The sequence below is a fragment of the Channa argus genome, chromosome 22, assembly GCF_033026475.1.
Source record: "Channa argus isolate prfri chromosome 22, Channa argus male v1.0, whole genome shotgun sequence".
Taxonomy (NCBI): Eukaryota; Metazoa; Chordata; class Actinopteri; order Anabantiformes; family Channidae; genus Channa; species Channa argus.
Genome location: NC_090218.1, coordinates 302,448 through 322,900, shown reverse-complemented (window position 1 = coordinate 322,900; position 20,453 = coordinate 302,448). Strand labels below are relative to the sequence as shown.

The 20,453-nt window shown below is 38.5% G+C and overlaps 1 protein-coding gene across 3 annotated transcripts in view; it reads right to left on the bottom strand.

Moving 5' to 3' along the window:
* The window catches only part of sptbn2 (spectrin, beta, non-erythrocytic 2), a 54,633-nt gene extending 47,444 nt beyond the window's left edge, over nucleotides 1–7,189 (bottom strand). For 2 of the 3 annotated variants that reach the window (XM_067492367.1, XM_067492370.1), the window contains exon 1: nucleotides 6,672–7,189. The gene's annotated coding sequence lies outside the window, so the exon portion shown is untranslated. The remainder of the gene's footprint in view (nucleotides 1–6,671) is intronic. The other variant, XM_067492372.1, reaches the window with a different exon arrangement.
* Between the last annotated feature and the right edge of the window lie 13,264 nt (nucleotides 7,190–20,453).

Sequence of the window (20,453 nt, the reverse complement as noted above, 5' to 3'; positions counted from 1 at the left end):
TTATTTGATTCCAGATGGCTTACTGCCAACTCTGTTACCATGTTACTAGTCACAACCTTGTTTTCCCCCATAGTTGTGAGGAGAAGAGTAACCCTTTTCCACATCCAGGATATAAGTATATACTTTGTTGCCATTTTTTGCCTTCAGTCGAACAGGAACTATGGCAAGAATGCCCTCAGTGCTCCCAGACCCAGCATCGGAGTGCTGATTACATCTGATGTTAACAAATCTGCTGATCACTGCCTATTTATAACCATCCACGAACTGCTTCTCCTTAACAGGTGTGGGTGTTCTTTGAATTTTATATGGAGCAAATTAGGGTGTGTCCTTGAGAAGATCTAGCAGTTTGCTTTCTCCTGACAGCTTTAACGCATGTCCTTTCTTGTTAGAGCTAGGCTCTGCTCACATCCTTTTGAATATTTAATTGCTTTGCTGTGGTGATGAAGCTCTTTTTACACATGCCCTCCCTGGCTTAAAACTTGTTGTTTAGGTTTGTCTATTATCTCCCCAAAGTAAGGGTGCAGTGCGACTTGGGATTATTTGTTTAAAGCTCCACTTGGTTTCTTGGCCTTTTGATATATTTGGCTCGGTTCCATGTAAAAACAACTTCGCACCACCTATCTAGGTTGTCCACTTGTATACTGCTCTAAAAAATAGAGCCGATCACTGTCATTCCCAGTTTTACTCTCCACCCTGTGTTCAAATGCTCTGATAAAGAGACTATAGTCCAGAGGATCTCCACTAAAGTTAGGAATTTTTTGAGGAGGTAGAGTAGAAAACCTATGGTGATTATCCAAAATTTCAGTAATATTAAGATCTGAATCTGAGCGTTAGCAGCAGCAACAGCATCATCCATTTCCAATTTTTCTTTCTTTGCTCTAATTTCCTTTTCTGCTTTAATCTTAGCTTCTTGTTCCTCTAGAGTGTGTCTTTGCCTTAATGCTTCAGCCGTAGTTAATAAAGCCGCTCTTTTTAGTTCAATCGTAAAGCATACCTTTGAAGCTGAAGATGCTACATTGCGAACAGAACTTGTTTTGAATTTCCTGGATCTCCTTAAGGACACCACAGACATACTGTCTTCAGGAGTTACATCATCATTTGCCTTATTTGCTTCCTCAATGTACTGATTGTGCCTCTTTAATCCGACGGGCATCATCATTTCTGAAAGAATTTGCCCTTGTCACGAACCAGCCTTGCTGCTGATCACTTTTGATCCTCTTCGGATGTAAGCTTATGTAGTCATACACAAAGTAACATAATCTAGTGACTGTCCACTTAAAACAAGAGAGGAAATGTCCACTCCAACTACCATCCCGAGTTTAAGATATAGAGAAATATACATCCCAGCTTTTTGATTGTGATCTGTCACACAGCATTTAGCTTCGAGCCTCCGCAAAAACAATATCAAGGACAGCAAAAACTATCAGTCATATCCATATATATTGTATAGTTAGTTGACTTTAGCATATTTACTGTGACAGGCCTATCTCCGAATTTTGTTAAACCCTTTATGTGCCAGAAAATATCGCCTCCAGTATACATCTTCACCATGCACTCTACAGGGACTTCTTGTTTAGAAGAAACATGAATTGCAAGAGGACCTGACTTCATTTACATGCACTTAAGTACTGCAAATCAATGTATACATGCAGCAGGAGAGTAACTTTGTTTAACCTACACCGCTGACTTATTTTGTAAGCCTGGCACACAGATTTTAACTATAGTGGCAGAAAACATTGCTTTGTGACTTTTCATCTTGTTAGTGCCATAGTAACACGACGGGGAGAGAAAGGGAAAACAAGGAGAGACACACTCAGCTGATCCACAAAGGAACCTTCTGAATTTTTAAAAAATCCACAGGTGAAAGTGATTTATGTTGATAAATATATAGATATACGCTCAGCATCGCTCAGGTAAGTGTCTCTCCTTTCAATCAGCCTTTCAAACAGCAGCATGTTCCTGTCTGCAGCCGTTGAAGAAAGCCGATTAGAAAAGTGGTTATGCGTATGCATGGCAAAGAAATCTGTGTATTCCCATAGAAATTTATCTGGGAAACACAGATTCCCCTAATCCCCTACCAAGCTATCCTGTGTATATGACAGTTAGGAAATCAGTTTTCACCCAAAAAAACTGTAACCTGGTTACTTAAGTCTATGTACATACAATCCTTGTGAGTGATTGGAGCTGTGCAAGCAAAGGTGCAAGAGTGTGGAGACTCTAAGAGCACTAACAAACTCAAAAATACATACCTTTATGTGTGTGCATGTGTTTAGTAATGCTGATACACGGTGCTATCAAAAATATTTGCTTAAAAAAATTTTTTTTTTTTTTAAATTTTGATTTAAAATGTTTTTAGTTCAATTTCAATTTTAGTTCAATTTTTTTTAGTTTATTTTTTTTTTATTCAATTTCAAGTAACACTAACTGTGGTCGGCAGCTGGTGAAAAACATATAAGAAATGGGGAAAAAAATAGAAAAGAAAAAAATTGTTTACGAAGAGTAACATAACGCCTAGGTCTGACCGACCACACACCCACTGCATAATTTTGAAAAACCCCAATAAGTTTGCATGGGGTTGAGATGGGAGCCTAGAGCGTGCAAGGTGTAGATGTGTGAGGAAGGGGGTGGTCAGAGAAAAATGGACTTAGTCCTAAGCTGTCTTAAGCCATATTTTGACTCCCTACAAATAGTAATGGTTTCTTTACATTTTTTGTGTATTTAAACATTTGAATTTGTTTTGTTTTACATTTTAAAAGCGTTTGGAAAACTGAAAAACTCCTTTTTTCCTGATGGTTGTGTGACTGTCAGGCTCATGGTTCCTGCCATGTACCACTAATGCCCTGATTCTTTCTCCATCTGTAATTATTATAAATAGAAAATATAAGTGACCGACTTTTCTCTGAGCAGTTGAGAATATAACTGTACTTGTGATACAGACTTGGGAGTTACACACTGTCAAATCAAATCACTCTTGTAGTTTTGTACCATGGGCCACATGGCTTTGGGTTTTGCATTATTAGGGTCATATTCATAGCAGGCATGTCCAGCATTACCCATATTTACAAGTGAACAATAACAAATTCATTTAAAGTAGACAGAATTAGAACAACAGCAGTAGGTATACAATTTATTGTATTATGGTAAGTGTAGAAAAGATGAATGCAATTTGAAACTATCACAGACCATGTGAATATGGTATACAGACGTATGAAAATGGACAGTTGGACACAAGTAACAATGTCCACTGTTTGCCCATTAAACAGCATGCAACCGTTTTCGCTGAAATTTAATTGCTTAATAATAGATGTCTCTTCAACTGTTTATCCATTGCAGCCGATTAAAAACAAACATTAAAGGAAGAACTGCACATCGGAAAGCAGCATTAGTTATACAAGGCGTTGACTAGGTTAATGATATGGTTCACTGCAGCACAATAAAAGTGTGAATGGCAGGAACTGATAAAAAGCTTGTTGGAGAGGGATTTTAAGAATCAGCACTATGGGGGGCCCACATTCACAGCGCCATTCCATTGTTGAATGCTGTGCATCTAGGTAGCCATTCAGCCAGATAACAGCCATTCCCTATCCATTTATCCTTACAACCCAGTCAGTCTCCTCACCAAAAACATTTTAAAGTTATTTCAGTCTAGTCAATGGTCACAGTGACAAGATATTATCTAACTGGGATAATGAACAAACAGACTAAATTCAGTTGGGTGCAAAGATCTGCTTCCCCTCATTTTGAAATAAAATTGAGTAAAACAGTTTTTTCATCAGAAATTAATTACATTTGTAATTTGTTAAAGGGGATGCAAAACTTTTTCACAGATGTAATTGTCATTATTTTAGGAAATTATTAAAATACACTCCTTGACCAGGGTAGCACAGTAGTGGAGCTGTTAGCGCTGCTGGCTTACAGTAAGAAGGTCCCTGTTTCTGTTTGGAGTTTACACGTTGCCCCGATGCTTGCATGGGTTTCCTCTAAGTACTATATCTGGCACAGGCCGTAGCTCCCCAGAACTCTCAACAGGATACGCGATCAGGATAATGGATGGATGGATGTTTCTACATCATCAAGTGACAACAATGGTGAAGAAGTTATGCAAATTGTAATGTGCAAAATAGTGCAAAAGTTTGTACCCTCATTAATAAATTAATCAAAATGTAACTTTAGATGAAGGAACATTTCGTAATAGCTGAATGGGCAATAAATCTTTAAAGAAAAATCTTCATTTTACTCTTTTTGCCATTTCAAAATAAAGGGATGCAAACTTTTGCATGCAACTATATATTCCAATACCAGATTTGTTTATGCATTTTGTCTACTTTGTTTTGCTAATGTTCTCTCTGGGAACACTGTAAAATCCTGTCTGGATCAGTAAGAACTTTCTAACACCCTGATGGTTGATCATCTAGTAAAGAAAAAAATACATAAACAACATATCATATAGAATCAGCAACATTGTCAATAAGACTCAGTTTCATAAATGCACTATGAACTGTTAACATGGATGTATGTGATAAATCTACAGATTCTCTAAATGTTTGTTTAATACAGGCATTTTAAGCATTTGTCTATAATTATCTCAAAGAAAGCTGATGTCTACAGGCTGGGTAATCCATGAGAGACAGAAAAATATAAAAATAACAAAATACCAATAAGTAATTCGAAGTAGTGTGAACAAATTTCTTATTGCACAATAATTGTAGTTTTTCCCTCTAACTTCTCCATTTGGAGTCATTTCACAGTAGGCCACAATAAGATAGATTTCTACCACAGCTACAAAGTTATAATAATTATTAAATATACTGTATGTGGTCTGCTACAACCTTACACGGTGAGCAGACGAAGATCCAAGAGCATCATTTCAACAAGATGAAATATAAGGAAAAGTCTTCATGTTGCCCTCTAGTGGTATATGTTAAAACCTACTAAAACAAAGCACGACTTTCTAATGGAGAATTTCCTTAGGTATTAAACATGTTGTATTACTAACATTTTGCGCAGATCTGCTTTTAGAATTATTAAATGGAAGTAGTAAACTTAACCTTTAGTTAGATGTCTAGGTTGTGGAAAAATAAAAATGTAATATATTTGACTTGACTCCAAGATCAACACCTTTATGTTTTCGAAATTCTTTCCCACTGTATAGGGATTATGTCCAGTTGCACTTTTATAATTAACAAATTATTATGGTATTAGCCCACCCAGTTAGGAAATAAAAATCATAACATGGATAATCACTAAAAATAAGTCATTAAGACTTTACAGAATGAAAATGTAACTTAATTGCTAACACAGTTAAGTAATGTAATTGTATTTCTTATTTAGCTTTGTACTTGAGATACAAATGTATCTAAATTAAAAGAAAAAATAACTGATGTAAACAAAGGAAATAGGTGAAGGAAGGAGGAAGCATTTTAAATGTAACTGAATGAACATCTGGCTTTCTGTCCTAACCAATAGTAACCTAACCATCGTATTGTATCTGTCATGTAAAAGTGTAATGCTCACAATAATTGACAGATGTCAGAACACGCACTGGTTTGCAGCATGGTCCATAGGACTGTACAGCCATATTCTGGTCAGAGTGCTCATGCTGACCCGTTTCCACCACAATGGGGACAATACGACCGATCTTATAAATAGAGACAAACCTCAGATGTGTGTTGTACTGAGAGCCATTTATATAGGTTAGACTCATCACTTCATTAAGGAGACACCATAGGTTTAGATCTATAAAACAGCATTATAAAAAAATAAATAAATTCTTCATCAACAGTAACCACCAATCTCTGTCAGGGTTCTTTCACGCAGCCTAACGTTTCGAAGGGCTCATCATGTCTTGAAAGTTACTTTATGACGACGTATGCCCATGCGCTTTTATGTTTTGCCATAGCAACAATGTGCTGATGTCTCTATGCGATGGTACTACACGTGGTATCCAGCAAACGACAGTTCCCAGTTACCTGCCAATTAAGCGGCATTGTATTTATATGTGCTTAAGGGGTATAAAGCAAGTATACAATTTAAAAACAACTGTGTTGCTAGCCTATATTTTTTAATAAACACACGTATTAAAACATACTTTTATCTTATGTATGCTTGCTATGACTCACAGTCTAGGCCAGGCACGCAGTAACGTTATAAATCTGGGTCCCATCATAACATAACCACACAGCACAATCTCGAAAGCAAGGGCTGCAGCTTTACAAGAAGCCAATATTATAACATTGGCGCATCTTGGTGTGGTACAAATAGCAACCTGTCTGGCAAGCAGGCAACAGGGTTGGTTTAACTGAATCCAACATTCAGAGAACCCTAAAAAAAATGTGGCTGCGGTTGACATCGATTCAAACAAAGGCAAGAACAGACAGACATATGGAGATGGTTCCCGATAGCTAACGTAAGGCGCTGTAGCCAGGAACACTATTCAACTGGGCAGCTAATGTGCCAGAATTTCCTATGGGATTATTTTAACAAGCATCTCTTTCAGACTTTCGAGATACAATAACGTTCGTGATACAATATCAGTTCGCGTGGAAAGCTAATAGCGGTGGCAAGCTAACAGCAGCCACCTGAACATCACCCACTCCCCACTGTCCTTAGCTTTGTTATTAGTGTGTAGCCTTCTGGTGGCATAAATAAAAATAAATAAAAAATACTCTTACCCCTTACGTTGTCTTCTTGTAAAGAGGCTGTCGATATTATCTTACCGCGCCTCAATAACGTTACGTGATATTTAGCCTGACATGAAAAGATCTTGGTTTGCCTCTGATGGCTACGACTAAGCTAATTCGTACTGTAACGGTTAAAAATCCCAGGTGCCTCTGGTCGTGTCTTTGCGTTATATCCGCATCCTCGAAAATCTTTCCATTCGCGCCTCATGAAACCAAAACCAGTCTCCTGTTTTCAATCTAGCCTTCAAACAAAACGGTCAGCGGGGAAGAAAAAAACAGGCGATGGGAAGAAGACCCCGTTTGTTGGCAGGTATCAGACGAATATCCGGAGCAGTAGCTGATTCTTTTTCTTCTTCTTCCTCTTCTTCTTCCCCCTGACACCGAGCATCCGAAGGGACCGTCGTCTGTCCGCACCTCGCTCACTCCTGCTCCCCGTTCTCCTGTTCAGCAGGGAGAACAACTAAAAGCGGACGTGGAGGTGGTAGATAGGGGTGTGGGTGCGTGGGTGTTTGTGGGTGGGTGCGTGGGTGGGTGCGTGCTGACCCTTCACAGTCACGAGAGAAACGCCGTGCTTGTTTTCAGCTTTCTCAACAATAACTTCACGACAGAAGAAAACGCTCTGGTGCTGTCCCTGGTGCTAAAACGTAAAAACCCTCATGCTGGTTTTGTCTTTCACGAAAGCAAAGAATCTCTCAGGTAGTCTGGATATGATGAACACTTTCTAGGCAACAGATACCAGAAACAATTATAAGTCAGATTGAATGCACCATCTTCATCACAGAGTTGCCGCTGGCAGCACATTTCAAGATTATTCTTGTTTTTTTAAATCTTTTTAAAATTTGGATGGATGATCACATAAGAAGTCAATATAGTGTCTAATGTGTCTTCTTTTTAGATTCACCTCATAAGTGCCATTAACAACAAGTTACTTCAAGGTTGTACAATCACAGGCTACTATACCCTTTATTCTAGATACACTATAATGATTTACTGTAAATCAAAACAGCGCTATTTACAGTTTTAATTTAGTTGGAAAAACATGAACTCAATTATGTCTTTTTTCAACATTTTTTTATTTATTGTAGCGATTTATTTTTGTGGAACTGCTGCTGCACTGTACTGGTGTATGACATCCATCATAACCATAATCTATGAAAGACTAATGCATGAATCTCATGTTTTTCTTCTTTGTGGGGTGATGTAGTAATATTGGCAGTGATTTGATGATTATGGCATCTGAGTTAATAAAGATCAAAATTCTAGCAGGGGTCCCATTCATGTTGGAATTCTGTAGACAGGAACAATGCATGACAGACAGCTCCAACACCTACATTGTTTTTGTGTGATTGTGTTCTCTGTGTGTGCTGTTTATGTCTTTCTATAGGGTGTGTATCTGAATGGGAGTAGCTAAACCACCAAAGTGGTAGTGGTGAGGGCTTTATGGGAAGATCTTATGGGAAGGTCTTTACGATAGGGCTAAAGAGTTAGAAAAAAAAGCTCGTTACTCATTATAAGCAGTTAGTGGTAATGAAAAAGCTTGGCCAAGTGGTGAGCGTGGTTCCTATTTGCAGTTTTACTTTGAATGTGTTATTGTAGCTAAAGCTGTCCAAGTGGACAGTCTCCTTTCAGTTGGAGCCATGTGTCGCTTCTGATTCAATCGACTTACTGCGGTAGGCCCTCTTGGTTTAAAGCAACACTGTTAGCTACATTCTGTAAGTGTACATTTTCTTAAATTGAAGAAATGACCTGGTAGCTATCAAACATAACAAAACTACTGTTACCGGTAGGTTAGGAAGCATTTGGGTTTGGATTTAAATTGTTATTTTGAGAAATCAAACATTATCAAACATTCTTGAAGAGAGTTTAAGCTGTATTATCTGTACTGATATGCAATATTTGTGCTTTCAGTCACTATTTAATAGGCCAAATAACTAAATTATACATTTCCATCATCTTACCTAATTATTTCGCGGCCTATACCTAACCCGTGTGAATATTTGGTGTCTAAGCCAACCAATATTGCACAACATGATCTTGCATGATATTGGCCAACTGGGCCCTGATGAGCATGTACCAGCTGGCCCATATCAGTGGTGGTAATAACAACAAAGTAAATGGTCTGCACTTATATAGCGCTTTTCTACCTATTGGCACTCAAAGCGCTTTACACTGCTTCTTATTTACCCATTCACACTCACAATCACACACACACTCATACACCGATGGGGGAGCTGCTATGCAGCTGGCCAACACTCACCGGGAGCAACTAAGTTGGGGTTCAGTGTCTTGCTCAAGGACACTTCGACATGTGACCGGAGGAGCCGGGGATTGAACCAACAACTTTGAGACTGGTAGACAACCGCTCTACCTTCCTGTGCCACAGTCGCCCCCTACCTAAAGAACAACCATGGCATGATAGCATCTGAAGTGGGTGAAATAATGTATCCCTGCAGTGGCTGAAATGCAAGGGACACAGGGTTTGTGAAGGCCCCTTCCCGATAATAAATATGGAAATAATGCATTAAAAGTTGTATAAATATCATCTACAGTAAGTACTGACCTTAAAGTCTATTTTATTGTATTGAGTGGCTTGACCTATCTACTTCAGATGACTTATTTTAAATCCATACTCTGAAAAACCTAAAGTAAAACATGAAATGTATTTACAGTAAGTATTACATTTGTAATGTCCTACTGTAATGTTGTCTTTAGTGCTCAGAGAAGCTGATTTAAAGTACTATCTAACATTTCACATTATAGTATGTGTAACTGTTACTGTAAGGTTTTAGTTTACCTTATTATTATTACCTTATGGGCTGCTCGTGCGGTAAGCGTATTGCGTCACTTCCTGTTTCTGCACACTCTTGGGTTTCTACCGAAGGACTGTTTACTGATTAATTGTAGCTGTTATTTTTACTTAAATAATTGATTTCTTCACACAAGAATTAATACTTAGTCGTAACATACGCTTGTATTACACAAGCACCTGCTTTTGCAAAACATAAGTCATAGCATTTGGGCCCAAAAATCTCAGAGATATGATGTCCAACCATATTGTTACACTAGATGGCATAAGTCTGGCCTCCAGTACTACTGCAAGGAACCTCGGAGTTATTTTTGATCAGGATCTATGCTTTAACTCACATATAAAACACATCTCTAGAACAGCCTTCTTCCACCTACGGAACATTGCCAAAATTAGGAGCATCCTGTCTCAAAGTGATGCCGAAAAACTGGTCCATGCATTTGTTACCTCTAGGTTGGACTACTGTAATTCCCTACTTTCAGGATGCCCCAGTAACTCCCTAAAGAGCCTGCAATTAATCCAAAATGCTGCAGCAAGAGTGCTGACTGGAACTAGCAAGAGAGATCATATTTCACCTTCACTAGCTTCTCTCCATTGGCTTCCCATTAAATCTAGAATAGAATTTAAAACCCTGCTTCTTACATATAAAGCTCTGAATGGTCAGGCTCCATCATATATAGAAGACCTCATAGCACCATATCATCCCAGTAGACCACTTCGCTCTCAGAATGCAGGCCTACTTGTGGTTCCCAGAATTTCCAAAAGTAGAATGGGAGGTAGAGCCTTTAGCTATCAAGCTCCTCTCTTGTGGAACCAGCTCCCAGTTCAGATTCGGGAAGCAGACACCCTCTCTACTTTTAAGTCTAGGCTTAAAACCTTCCTTTTTAATAAAGCATATAGTTAGTTATAGTTATGCTGCCATAGGCTTAGACTGCTGGGGGACCCACCCCCCAATGCACTGAGCTCCTTTCCTCCTCTTGACCATCTCTCCTCTCCTCTCATCCCGCAATTGTCACCACTGTATGTCATTAACTCTGTGTGTTCTCTCCCGTAGTTGTCTTTGTCCTCCTCTGTCCCCCTCTCTCTGTCCCTTTCTGCAGGTGTCCCCGGCTTTGAAGCTGTGTGTCTTCCAGCGTGAAGCTACTGGTCCTACCAATCTGCCCGATGTTTTGTTGTTGCTTTTTGTTGCTCTGTTCTTTTCTCTCTCCCCTTTCCACTCACCCCAACCGGTCGAGGCAGATGGCCGTCCACCCTGAGCCTGGTTCTGCTGGAGGTTTCTTCCGTTACAGGGAGTTTTTCCTCTCCACTGTTACCTATGGCTTGCTCCAGGGGGAATTGTTGGGTTCTCTTTATATATCTTTATAATCTTGACTTTATTATGTAAAGTGCCCTGAGATGACTTTGTTGTGAATTGGCGCTATATAAATAAAGTTGAATTGAATTGAATTGAATTGAATTGAATTATTATACGGACAGCCTCTGAAGCAGTTATACAGTACCAAAAACATCCATTAGAATTATTATCACATAAACAAAAATGTAAGCTCTTTCTTATACTCAAATGCTTCATTTTTAAAATAGGTAAATATTCACAGAGGTCAGTGTAAGAGACTTCAGGTTGTCTGTCCAGATGGGCCTCAGTAATGTTTAAGCCTGAAAGAAAATTGCAGTGCTTCAAATATCAATCAACTGAGCTGTACTCTGTATGTGATGAATGCTTGTGTGTCAGCGCACACACAACGTGTTTACGCCCCAGTCCCCACCTCTGCTCACAGACTCACACCCCAGCAAAGAGCTCATCCACAATCCACCATGACAAAGGGAAAAAGCTGAGCACAGAATATAAAGCTGCCACTGGCTCCCAGATTGCATCCAGTACAGTGCTTTCTGCAGATTGCAGCATTTTGAGCTAAACCCCCCTCTGTCTGCTCACTATAGATGGGACCTAGGAAGGTGGGGTCATCATTAGTGCCTGCAGTGACAGGGTGGAGTTGGAGGGCTTCTGTTTGGTAAAGCTGGTGTGACTGTACAGTTTCGCAGCAAGGTCCATATTATATGTTTTCATCTCAGCTCAATGTGTGTGTGACTGATATTCCAAACTTTAAAGTTGAGTCATATGACCCCAGTTCCAGATAATGGAAGTCTCTGTGCTGCCCTTTGATAAAGAGTCTGATGCAGAGACTTACTCAAGCTAAGCATCACAGTAAGGTTTTACAAAGAACACAATATGAATAACAGGTTTCTGTGACCTGGACAGACCCTGGTCCCCTTAACCCTTAGGTGCACGTGTGACTGGACCCTACACTCTTCCATAAGTGGGTCAAAAATGATCCGTGTTAGAATCAATGTATTTTTATGCCACTTATGTCATTTTGGTGAAAAATAATCATTTTTATTATATTTTGTATAATATTTTTGTCCACACAAGAATAATTTCATGTTTGAAATATTTATATTTTTTACTTTTTAAACGTTTTAAAAACATTTTGAATATTTAAAAGAAAATTCCACAACAGCAATAGAACAGTGTCAACATCTATTTTGTGTGTGCGTGTAAATGAACACTTATATAAGGCTTTTTATCTAAAGGATTTTACAATGTTGCTTCTCATTCACAAACCGATGGTGGTAACTGCCATGTAAGGTGATCACCTGACCCACTGGGAACAACTTGGTGTTCAGTGTCTTGCCCAAGGACAATTTGACATGTAGCCAGGAGGGTCGGGGAATTGAACCACTGACCCTGTGATCCGTGGATGACTGCGTCACTAACTGAGCTACCACTATGTAATGTGTGGTACTCTCTCAAACCCTGTGTGAGAGAGAGTATATGCATTTGTGTGTGTGTGTCTGTCTCTTTTCTTGATTCTTGTCTGATCACAGTTGTGACAAAATACCCGTTTCGGGCTGTGATCATTGCACACAGGCTACTTTATTGTTTTGTATGAATAAAAACCATGGACCTAAATGTAGCTATGTAAATAAATGCGCGCACAAACACACACAATACATACAGTAGTGATAGCTAGCTAGTTTCGCAAACTATAAAATAGGCAAATTTGATGATAGATGATAAGACACACATACTCTTTCACACAATAGTCATGAAGGGGACACACACACATACACAGTACATACACTAAGGTTAGATTCATCTTTTTACCTTACAAATGTGTGAAAGGGCATGTGTTATAGTCTGTGTGGTCCACAGAATATATTCCTGACACTCGTGAAATTCCATAGGAAAAGAATGCAAGTCATTTTTGACCTACTTATGGAAACTTGGGGTAGTAATACAAAAACTACATTTTCCTAAAATGTATAAATGGTAGTTTAAAAATCTGTGTCATGATATCAATAACATGTTTTTGAGAAATAGCCAGACTATGAAATGATAACAACTTTTCATTATGAAGATTCATTATGAAAGAAAACAAACAACCCAGGTCATGTTTGGTAAATGACCACTTATATAGCACTTTTATCCAAAGTGCTTTATAATGTTGCTTCTCATTTACCAATTCACACTCACACTCACACAATGATTGCAGTGGCTTCCCTGGAAGGAGGTCATCTAACCCACTGGGAGCAACTTCGGGTTCTGAGTCTTGCTCAAGAGCACTTTGACACATACTCTGGAATGGGGATGGAACCACTTACCTTGTGGTCCGTGGACAAGTGTCTTACCAACTGAGCTACAGCTGCCCCATTATTAACCCACTTATGCATCTAAGGGTTAAGTACAACATTATGGTTCCTATTCTTGCTTTTACAGTTTACTGCATCTAAAAGATTGACTCATTGTCACTGTGTATATATAGTAACTCAAGATTTAAATTCAGTTTCAAAAGATTATTCATCCTTAAATGCTACTTTATTTTAGTTGATAGTTTTCCTCCCTATAAGGTCATTCTGCTGGATTTATTTCCTTAATAGCATCATCTCTGATACACTGATATGATTAAATTCTTCTCCCAAATTTGGCCAGACAAAAAAGTTTGTTGCAAGATTCACTCACCTTATTTAGAGCAATGGCTGTGGGTCAGATTGTTTGAGACATTTTAATGATACGTTCCATGTTCATAAATTTGTAGACCTTTAATTATTCAGAAGACTTTTTCTCAGTTCTAGCTACCTTTTTGTTGCACACTGGTTTGTGTAGAAAACCAACAGTAAATGCATTAAAGCAAATCAAACAATAGATCCTTTTGTGTATGCAACATTTTCCCCCTACTGATAACTGAACTGATCGGAGGTGACTAAACAATTTACAGGTGGAGTGACCACTATAAATATTAATTCCAGATTCATTCCATCTCTGATAGTTATCACCAAACAACAAGTTTTCTGGGTATGTTTTTTCCAAGCAACAGCTGTGAAATATCAAAGACATTTCAAAGCATCAGCAAATCTTCCTAATATGTCACGTTTGTCCTCCAGCCTCTGTGACCAACTAAAGGGATGTTTTACCAACACAAAAAAAGTTATGCAGCCTCAGTCTATGTCCACTAGTACCTAATGGCTTATACTACGGTCAGTACAACCTACTAAAATATATATTTCATTCCCTTGATTCTTCTTTCAAGGACAACACATGCTATTTCTGTTCTGTTATTTTGGTTCTTGCTCACCCTCTAACTTCCCCATCCCCTTTCTTTAACTCCCTTTCATTTCTAAACTAGTTGCTGGAGGTCACCCTGCTGCTCCAGTTTAAAATTATATAATAATTTGACAGAATGAAACCAGGACAGCAAGGAGCTGTGCTGCTATGGTGCAATGTGACTCACTGAGCTCACAAGATGACAACCATATAGGACCACATTCCCTGAGAGAGAAAGACATTGTACTGAATTTATTGCTGTGCAAATCAGCAGAAGAGCTGTTTCACATGAAGTGAACATTTCTGAGTCACATGATAACTTCCTTTCATATGTTGCTTGAGAGCTTATCCTGGTGGAAAACACATGGAATAAATGAAAGTATTGCCAGGTAACACTTCTTCTCATCCCCAGCTGTGCAGTGCCGGTCTAAGCCCGGTAGAAATTGGGGAGGGTTGTGTCAGGAAGGGCATCTGGCGTAAAAACTGTGCCAAATCAACATGCGGACAATGATCCACTGTGGCAACCCTGAACTCACGGGATAAGCTGAAAAAAATTGCCAGGTAACACTCCATAACAGTTATTTTAAAATAATTGAGCCTTTGGATCAGAGATTAAATGTCTTCAAGAGCTTCAAGCAAATCTAATGGCTTAACAATGATTGTGTATATGATAAATGTGCATAGTGTTATCATATACATGTATGAAAATAATTACCAGGCAGAATAAACAATTTTATCCATTGAAGCTTTTGTTAGTGACACATTATTCTTTATATTTACGTCCCTCACATACCTGAGAAATAGAATAAATTTTTCAACCAGAGCAATACTGTAGATATGAAGTCAGTGAGGACCCAGTCAGAAGAAAACCTCCACAGTACTGTACAGTATGTATCAGCAGCTCCCTCTGGTGGATCTTATTTTATTTTTTGCCCTATTTAAAAAAAAATCTATTTAAATCAATTTTTCCACATGCAGTAAAGAATACATTTAATAGATCACAAAAGACATACAAAGAAAATTATTGCTTGAATAGACATTTTCTATTTACCCATGAAGTTTTAAAGTAATGAAGCATCTTAATTTATCCTCACCATTGTCATAACAGATAAGCTATTGTGTGGAAAATAATGGTAAATGTAATGCTTAGGGTAAATGGTAAATGCTTATGTAGAGTAAAGAGCTTTAAAATGTTTGTTCACCTCCTCATTCACACAAACACACTCACACCGATGGCCGTAGCTGCCATGCAAGGTGCTCTCCTGACTTACTGGGAGCAACTTAGGGTTCAGTTGGGATCTTGCCCCAGGACACTTTGACATGTAGCCAGAAGGGATCGGGAATTGAACCACTGACCCCTGTGGTCCTTGGATGACTTCCTTACTAGCTGAGCTCAGTTAAACCAGAATGAGTGTGTGAGATCTCTTGCTCTTTAAACAAATTCAACTTGTGAGCAATCTTCAGCTTCCTCCCTCCAAATCAGAATGTTAAAATAAGCAATTTAGGATTTCATGTTTTGGTGTTTTTGGAAGTGATGCATACACAATGAATGATGTCTAAATGGAAGGTCGTTGTAATCAGGATTATTATCCCACTGATTTTTACAAAGGAATATTTGGGAATTACTGTTTACACAATGGTTTGCCAAGTGACAACATGTAAAACAGCTTCTGAAATCATTGTGAAAATCAGCAGGTAAAACCCGTTTAAGAATAAGAAAGTATCACAGTTAATTCAAGAATCAACTGAATTAAGTTAGGAAGTGTGATGCTGACTGTATCAAAATATAATCTAAATCACAGACAACTATCCAAAAGTCAATGACGACACAAAAAGGAACGAAGAATAATGTATGTGATTGATCCACAAATCTCAGTTTAGGGATGCAAAAATAAATGCCTACGTTGTGTCTGGACAGGAGTGTAGCCTCATCTGATTTTTGTTTTTTTCTTTAACTCCCTGTGACTAATTGGGACTGTCAGTCACTGTAGGTTGTACGACAACCTGGTCAGAAGAAACTCCATGCATCCTGTCAACATCAGGCTCATTTATTGATTGAACTGAGAGTGGGACTAATTTGTTGTTTAAAACTTGTACATTATAGACAGAGAATTTTAAATCATTATTAATTTCACATGGGCTTAACCATAACCACTTCTTTCCTCACCCTTGCCCTTATGGTTAAATTAGCCTAAGCCTAACCTTAAACTAGGCCTTCACTTAGATTAGATTTGATTAAAGAGACTTGCTGTTTGTTCCTAAAAGGAAGCAAAGTCCCAACAAAACACTTGTATAAACAGATTTTACTGTAGATATGACCACATTTACAAATGCACACAGGCTGGTATTTTTTTTTTTTTCTTGTAGGATTTTCATTAAGGGTAGCACAGTGGTGGGGTGGTTAGTGCAGAAAGTTTCTGTTTGGAGTTTGCATGTTCTCCTTGAGCTTGTGTGGCTTTTCTCTGGGTACTCTGGTTTTCTTCCCACAATCCAAAGACATGCATGTTAGGTTAATTGGTGATAGCTTTGAGTTGAAGTGTAAATGGCTGTCTGTGTATATGTCTCTCTGGTTGCCCAGAATAGGCTGGTGACCTGTTCAGCACGTACTCTGCTTGCCCAATCACAACTGCGGATCGAGCCACCTATGACCCTGAACAGGATAAGTGGACAAGATAATTAACGGATGGATGGATGACCTGAACACAAAGGGGAATTTGACAGTGAGGCACAGAAATGTTGAATTAGACATTTTCAAACCAAGAAACACATACTGTAAATTACAAACAAACAGGTCATCCTTTTAGATTGCACATAAATGGCTACAGCAAGTAAATGTAATTGAAAAGTATTTTGTTATAACGATATGAAAGTATGATTTTTTTTTCTATGACAAGAAGGAATGTGGTGAGAAAAAACAGTACACATTTGGAAAGTGTCTGTCTCTCTACTTGTTGTGTTGGTAAATACAACAACAGCACAGGCAGAAAGGAAAAACGCAGGCATGGGATGGTGAGGCATGAGACGAGGATATAGAACAAGGGCAGCCTCTTGAGGATGAAGTAGTAGATGATAAATGTGTACCAGTGGACCCACAAACTGTAGCAATCCTTCTTCACAAAGCAGTTCTTTCAGTCGAACAAGAAGAAGATAACATCCATGGTGCAGGAGGACTTGTAGCTGGGCCATGTTATGGTCCAATCAACACTGAGAAGGGAAGAAAATAAAAAAGGAAAGGAGGTAGGAGATAGGGAAAAAGTTAATCAAACAGGAGAAACAGCAATATAAAATTTAGAGTAATGTGATTATCAAACATAACCTCAGAATGTGCTACTCTGATGTGTGCATGGCACCATATAACTCACTTTTCATCCAAAATGTCAGGCAGCCATATTGTCTGTAAATGCACACTGATGGAGGTAAAATCTCTATCGTCATCTGTTTTCCACTTTAGCTTTCATATCAACCCACTCCTCAAAAACAAACAACAACAAAATATGCATTGAGTTTGATCATATAATGTAGCTATGCAAATTAGTCACCGCAAAAAGATTACGTGAATCTTCTCCACTTCAGCACCACGGACAGCACCAGACTGCCAATTGTAGAGCGTTAAGAGGAAGTTACTGAATAATTTTCCCAGTTTGTCACATGCCTGAGGGAGTTCAAGAGTCTAAACCTTCTGTGTATTTGACATATACTCAACAGTGCTGATACATTTTCTGGGTTGTACATGCTTGGTTTTCGTCCACTTACTGCAAAGTACATTGTAGTCATTAGAATACGAATGGATTCCTTAGCCATATGTAAACAGAAAATGTGTGTTTCCCAAAAGCAGCAAATACAATATCAATAAAAACATAGGTAAAACATGACAGGATAAGATTATTCCAATATACAAAAATAAAAACTTAAAACCTAAAAAGTTATAAATTATTTAATTTTGGTGTAAATAGCATTGTGTAATGTAATATGTACTGAATTATTTATAAAGAGGTCATCCTATCAGCAGACAATTACTATAATCACTTTCCATTTCCAGTTAGGAAATGTTGTGCCTCCTATGTTTTACATACAGATTGAGTTGTCCTCATTTCCAAATATTAGGAAGAACACATCAGTGAAAGGATATTTGCTTAACTGTGATGTGTTTTGTGATGGTCTATAGCTCTCGTCCCCTCATTTGAGCATCATCAGTTTCTGTCCAACATATCAAAGATTGGGAAAATGTTACTGCAAGTGTAATGTGACCTTTTGACTGTATCCTCTGTAAAGAATACAGAGATACTAATTGCAAATGATTCAAATTAGGTTAAAAAAAGTTGATTTGAATATTGTCACCAATTCTTTTCAACTGATTTTTTTTTTTGAGTTTTGCTTGTTTAGCCGACACCAATAACACCAATGATACGATGGCTGAAGGCTTGTCAACATTTGGAACATTACAAGAATGGTTTGTTGCATGACCTTAATCTGATAAAAAGTTGATTTAAAACTTTATTGATTCCATGTAAAAAAAAAACATTACAGATGTGGTCTGTATGATTTCATTCAGAAGGAATAATTATCACAGCTGACCACTTTAACATAATTTACATTAGCAGCACTTGAGCACACTAAAGAAAATCTGATAGATATTCATCCATTTTGAACAGACACCAACAAGTGAAGGTGTGTCTTTCTTAAAGTTAATAGTCACTTACAAAGCGTAGCTGAATGTTTTTGTGTTCTCACTAAAAACAACTGACTTTAAATTTCTCAATGGCACAAGATAACACCCAGATATACAATAAAGTATTAGCTGCACAACATTACAACTGCACAACATTACAGCTAAAATGAGCAGGCACATCGATGGTCCAGGAATTTGTAGTAAAACCAGAGGAGCAAAGCACCAGCTACTGGTAGATAAAGCATTTATTCCAAACTGCAAGACCAGACAGATCAATCCACACTATTGTCACAAAGGGGGAGGCCAAGGATTAGTGAGCATGAATACATTGGGAAGATGGCCCCATGTGATGAAGTAGTAAATACCTCAGGCAAAGGAAACCAGAGGAGTAAGGGAAGGGAGAGAGGAGCCCTCATGGAGGAGAAACCGCTGCACGGTATGTACAACAATCAAATAGAAGAAGTGGCTCTTATCCAAAAATACCACCAGTGGCTGGACAAAGCTAGACTGAAAGACAACACAGAAGTATTAATCCTGCCAGCCCAGGAACACTCGAAGTACAAGTTCAGTAGAGGTCGGGGTGTACTGTACCAGGCAAAAATGCCCCTGAGACAATCCAGCACATCCCATAATGAACATTAGTTCATTATTCAACTCTTGTTGTAATGCTTTAGGACTGGAGTGGGAAGGAGGTCTCTGTAGAAGGGACAATTATGCTGAAACTTGACACTGGTAAAGTGGGATCACTGGGGATGTCGGCACCTGTATCCCTGCTGGACTGGTGTGACATGGGCTCTTCACTCACTTACTAACTGCTGATATCTGCATTTAATATGAACTTCTCCAACTCCTCATCCTCACTGTCTTGTCATTACCGTTTGTCTTTGTATCTTGGTACCCCTACTCACATCCCTCCAGAGTAGTTCAGTTGTTACACCTACAGGGCGGGCTCCACCACACTATGGCAGCTGGGGGTAATTTTGATCGATACACTCCACATAACGCCATTTGAGAACACCAGGCCCGTTACAAAAGAGCTGGAGATCAGCACTGATCTGTCCAAAAGTTAGAAAATCACCTGCAATCTGTCATCGTTTTAGTTCCTGTTCTTTTGAAATGCTACATTCAACTTTCTCCCCCAACTTTCACCCACAATTGACGGGATTTCTTGCTAATATGTCTGAGCAAGGTCTCAGAGCAGCGTCCAACCTTTGAGCAGCTTCAGCTTCACCCATGGCTCCGATGAACCACAACAACCCACAGACACACTCCACACCTCCTGTATTTATTATGACTTATTATTATGTGTGCCTTTTATAATGTTACCTGCTTTGATATGGTTTTTGTTGCGTATTGCTGCTTTATAAATAAAGTTAAGTTGAATTGAATTGGAAAAAAAAAGCTCTTTGTTTAATGGAGCCTGTCAATTCTGGTGTCAAATAGCTACACCATTATCACATACCTTTACACTCATGTTTTCTTCTTTTGTGGGATTTCTATGGTGGTTCATATTATAGTTTTGGGGAGCACAGTTGTTGTCAACAGAAAACGTATTGGCTCTACAGTTGACAACTCTTTGTCATTTCCATATAACAGCATACAGCAGCACTAATCCACTAAAAGGGGTTGCAAAAAAAAAAAGTACATTTATAATCATTTAATTAGTTTTATTTAAGTAGAAATGTGAGTGTGCAGTGC